Genomic DNA, 5,917 nt, shown 5'->3' with positions numbered 1-5,917 from the left:
CATTGAAATCTACCTGATGATTTTATATCCATGCTCAGATGCCAAGGATCTCAGAAAGTAACCGACTGTGACTAGTAATAATCGGATACATAGAGATTAGAAACACATATGCAAACATCTAAGTGTTAGTAGCATTAAAAATGAATTTTTCTGCCGGGCGTGGTGGTGCAAAAGCATTGTGTGAAAGGAAGGGTTTGTCTGGGCTCACAGTTTCAGGGTACAGTTCACCATGCTAAGAAAGTTACAGCAGCAAGAGTGTGAGGCAGCTCACGTTGCATCCAGCCAAGAAGCAAAGAAGATGAATACTGGTGCTCAGCTCACTTTCTCCTTTTTATTTAGCCCAGGACCTCAGTCGATGGGATGGTACTACCTACATTTAGGGTTGGTCTTCCAAACTCAAGCCAATCTAGTGACACAGGCATGACCAAAGTTTTGTCTTCTAGGTGATTCTAGATACTGCAAAATCGATGTGTAATTTTTCTTAGGGGAACACGAATAAAAATCCGTAGTACAGATAGGGCACCTACAAGACACTGAAGAAACAATTCCACCCAAGTCTAGTTTGGTGATCCAGTGAGTTTATTGAGGTTACTTACAGGTGTATGGGTGAGGGATCTTACAGGAGCATGGATGACTCAAAGGCTGATCTTAACAAAAAGCCTCTAGTATTGACTCAAGGAACCTGCATTCCTTGATGCTCCTCCCAGAAGCTGTATATTATTAAACAAAAATCCCAGTGTCAGGTGTAGAATATTTCCCTAGAAGATGTTGGTCAGGGAGGCTTCAGAACCACCCAGAACAATACAAGCTATTACTATTACTCATGATTATCCACCAGAACTTGATGGTAAGACCCTATTGCTGAAGACACCACACACTTTGGGCCCTAAGTGAATCATCTATATCACCCCCTCATAGGCACAAGGGACATCACAGAAGATGGGGCAGAAAGAATGGAAGAGCCAGAGGAAGAGGAGATATGTTGCAAAAAGATGTCTTCTAGGGCCAGTGTGGTAGTACACATCTTTAGTCCCTGCACTCAGGAGACAGAGGCAGGTGATCTGAAATCAAGTCCATTCTGGTCTACAAAGCAAGTTCCAGGCCAGCTGTGGCTACAGGGAGACCCTGTCTCAAAAAAGAAAAACGTCTTCCGGACATGACTTGGCTGTTGCACTAATGGACTCACAGAAGCTGTGGTTACTCAGAAAGAAAAAATTGAGCCTTGTCAGCAATGTCTTCATGGGAAGGGGAAAGGCTCACGAGGCCTGCCCCTTCCTGAGGGGCTACCGACCGTTAATGGTGCCCGGAGAAAGGAGCATTACTTCAGTGGTTAGCCACTGTTCCAGTAAACAGCTTCCCATCCATACTCATGAAAGCAGCCTCAGTTAACCTCCATGGGACACACACACACACACACACTCAAAACCATGAAAAACTAGGAAGACTCAGAAAGGTGAAAAGTTTCAGTGGGAGGAGGGGGAATGAGAGTAATAGGGAGTGAAAACAACTAAAATTAATTATATACATGTACAAAGTTGTCAAGGAATAATGAAAACAAATTCTCAAAACAACCTGCATCCTGAAACAATTTGGCAGGCAGCTCAGCTGGTTAGGAAGAGCTGGTTCTTTGAACAGCTAAACAAGATAGACCCGTACTTAGCCCAGTTAACCAAGAGAAAGAGCAAATCCAAATCAAAAGAATCAGAGATGAAATGGGAAACATCACAACAGACAACTAAAATATCCAGACCATTATACAGGAGAGGAGGAGGAGGGAGGAAAGAAAGGAAAGAGAAAGAAAGAAAGAAAGAAAAGAAAAGAAAAATCCAAATCAACAAAATCAGAGATGAAAGAGGAACCATTACAACAGACAAGCAAAAGATCCAGACCATTATAAGGGAATATTTTAAAAACCTATACACAGGGCTGGAGAGATGGCTCAGGCATTAAGAACACTGATTGTTCTTGCAGAAGACCCAGGTTTGAATCCCAGCACCCACATGGCAGCTAACTGTGCATAACTCCAGTCCCAGGGAATCCAACAGCCTCTTCTGACCTCCATGGGTCTTGGATTATATGGGTGCATTTACCTACATGCAGGCAATACACACATGTACATAAAATAAAAATAAAACTTTTTTAAAAACATAAGAAATTTGAAAATCTAAAAGAAATGGATATCTAAAATCATGGGAACCACTGTATTAGAGTTCTCCAAAGAAACAAAACCGGTAGAATGAATATATATAGGGATTTATTATCTTAGCTCACAAGATAGAGTCTGAGTAGTCCAACAATGGCTGCACCACACTGGAGAGGCTGAGACTCCATAGTCACTCAATCCACGAGGTTAGATGTCTCAGTAGTCCCAATCTGGTGCTGAAGGTCTGATGAATTCCAAAAGATCAGCTAGTCTTCAGTCTACAGCAGCAAGATGAACTCACCAATGAGAGAGAAGACAAGCAGCAAAAAGCAAAAAAAAAGTTCTCCTCTGCCATGGCCTTTTATATGGGCTGCCATCAGAAGGCAACACCCACATTTAGGGTGTGTCTTCCAGCTTCAGATGATCCAATCAAGAAGATCTCTATCATTTCAGTTAATCCCAGATCCAGTCAAGCTCACACCCAAGATTAGCCATCACAACCACCAAAGTTAAACCAAGAAGAGATCAACAGTTTAAACAGACCAGTAACATATAAGGAAATTGAAACAGAAATACAAAGCCTCCCAACTAAGAAAAGCCTAGGCCCAGATGGATTTACAGCAGAATCCTACCAGACATTTAAAGAAGACCTCTAACAAATACTACTTAAATTATTGAAAAAGGTAGAAACAGAGGGAGAACTCCCGAATTCCTTCTATGAAGCCAGCATCACTCTAATACCCAAACTGGGTAAAGACACAACCAAAAAAGAAAACTATAGACTCATATCCTTAATGAACAAAGATGCAAAAATTCTCAACAAAATACTTGCAAACCGTATACAGACACACATTGAAAAGATCATTCACCATGATCAAATAGACTGTATCCCAGAGATGCAGGGATGGTTTGATATATGCAAGTCAATAAATATTAACCATATAAATGGACTCAAAGACAAAAACTACATTGTCATCTCAATAGATGCAGAAAAGGCTTTTGACAAAATTCAGCATGGATTTATGTTCAAAGTCATAGAGGGAATTGGACTGGAGGGAACATACCTCAACATAATTAAAGCCATATATAACAAACCCACAGCCAACATCATTCTAAATGGAAAAAAACTGGAAGCATTCCCATTGAAATCAGGAACCAGACAAGGTCGTCCACTATCTCCACTCCTTTTCAACATAGTGCTTGAAGCTCTGGCTAGAGCAATAAGACAGGAGAAGGAAAGTGAAGGAGTGCTAATTGGAAAAGAAGAGGTTAAACTATCACTTTTTGCAGATGATATGATACTACACCTAAGAGAGCCCAAAAGTTCCACCAGAAAACTCCTAGAACCGATCAACACTTTCAGTATAGTGGCAGGTTATAAAAATCAATCTACAAAAATCAGTAGCCTTTCTATATACAAATAACAAGCAACTGGAGAAAGAATATAGGGAAATACTCCCATTCACAATTTCTGATATATATATATTTGTAATAAATCTGACCAAAGACACCAAAGATCTCTACAATGAAAAGTTTAAATCATTAAAGAGATTGAGGAAGACACCAGGAGATGGAAGGACTTCCATGCTCATGGATTGGAAGAACTAACATTGTGAAAATGACCATCCTACCAAAAGCAATTATATAGATTCAATGCGATCCCAATCAAAATCCCCATGACATACTTCACAGAATTAGAAAAAACAATACTAAAATTCATATGGAAACACAAAAGACCCTGGATAGCCAAAACAACACTGAGCACAAAGAGCAATGCTGGGGGGATTACCATACCAGATGTCAATGTATACTACAGAGCTATAGTCATTAAAACAGCATGGTACTGGCATAAAAATAGACACATAGATCAATGGAACATCATTGAAGATCCAAACCCAAGGACATGCAATTTCAGCCACCTGATATTTGACAAAGGTGCCAAGAACATACAATGAAGGAAAGACAGCATCTTCAACAAACAGTGCTGGCAAAACCGGATCTCCATGTGTAGAAGAATGAAACTAGATCCTTATCTTTTACCTTACACAAAAGTCAACTCCAAATGGATCAAAGACTTCAATGTGAAACTGGAAATCTTGAAACTATTAGAAGAAAATATTGGCAGTAACTTATAAGATATAGGTGTAGGAAAGGATTTTCTAAATCAGACAAAATTTGCTCAGGAATTAACGTTAGCAATCAACAAGAGGGACCTCATTAAACTAAAAAGCTTCTGTACAGTAAAAGAAACAATCAAAAAAGTTAAGAGAAATCCCATAGAATGGGGAAAAAATCTTCACCAGTGACATATCTGACAGAGCCTTAACATTCAGAATATATAAACAACTCAAAAAAACAAAGAATTGAGAAACCAATGACCCCATTAAAAGATGGGCTAGATACCTAAACACAGAGTTCTCAAAGGAAGAAATAAAGACGACTAAGAAACATCTAAAAAACTGTTCAACATCGCTAGTAATTAGGGAAATGCAAATTAAAACCACCCTAAGGTATCACCTTACCCCAATCATACTGGCTAGGATCAAGAGAACAAATGATAACCAAATGCTGATGAGGATGTGGAGAAAGGGGAACGCTCATTCACCGCTGGTGGGATTGCAAACTTGTGCAATTGTAAGATGTGCTTTCTTTTAAGTCACATGTCTTACGCTTCTTCCAACATGCCTTGTCTCCATAAGGCTATTTCACACACCTGATTAAGAATTCAGATGGAAAGGACTCATCCTATTGTAGAGATACTTGTACAACCATGTTTGTTGCTGCTCTTTTCACAGTAGCTAAGAGATGGAAGGAACCTAAGTGTCCCTCAACTGATGAGTGGTTAACAAAAATGTGGTATATTTACACAATGGTGTTCTATTCAGCAGTACAGAAAGATGAAATAATGAAATTTGAAGGTAAATGGATGGATCTAGAAACTGTTATACTAAGTGAAGTAACACAGTCTCAGAAATATAAAAGATATATGTTCTCCCTCATTTGTGGATCCTAGCATCAAATCCTTTTAAATTCCAGGTCCTTTTAATAAGATGATACAACACAGCAGTCCCTTCTGCATGAAATAACTACCATCACCATGACTTCGGCTGTGCCTGATCACTAAACATTGTCACAATTGGGTTTGTTGACGGTTGTGCTCATTCATTAAAGGAGAGCCAAGCAGGGTCATTGGACCCTCACCAGAGTATTCAGCCACTCTTCTCAGCTGACTGTGTGTAACTTGGCCCTAATTACACATGGCCTTCTGGACTTGGGGAGGGCTAACGTATACAATCTGGAGAAGGCTAGGAAGGAGAAGGCATGACCCATTCTGGGTAAAGGCTTTCCAGTGTGCATACCTCTGGTCATACATACACCTCGGCAACCCCTCAACTATCTAGGTAAGTAAGCTCAATAAATTCCAAAATCCTTCTATGAAGCTAGCATCACTCTAATACCAAAGCCAGGTAAAGATACAACCAAAAAAGAAAACTATAGACCCATATCCTTAATGAACATAGATGCAAAAGTTCTCAAAAAGATACTTGCAAACCGCATACAGACACACATCAAAAAGATCATCCACCATGATCAAGTTGGCTTTATCCCAGAGATGCAGGGATGGTTCAATATACTGAAGTCAATAAATGTCATAAATCATATAAATGGGCTCAGGACAAGAACCACATGGTCATCTCAATAGATGTAGAGAAGGCCTTTGACAAAATTCAACATGCATATATGTTCAAAGTCCTAGAGAGAATTGGATTGGAG

This window comes from Nannospalax galili, unplaced genomic scaffold (assembly GCF_000622305.1).
Source record: "Nannospalax galili isolate Female #2095 unplaced genomic scaffold, S.galili_v1.0 scaffold85, whole genome shotgun sequence".
Lineage (NCBI taxonomy): Eukaryota > Metazoa > Chordata > Mammalia > Rodentia > Spalacidae > Nannospalax > Nannospalax galili.
This window is presented reverse-complemented; position numbering follows the sequence as displayed.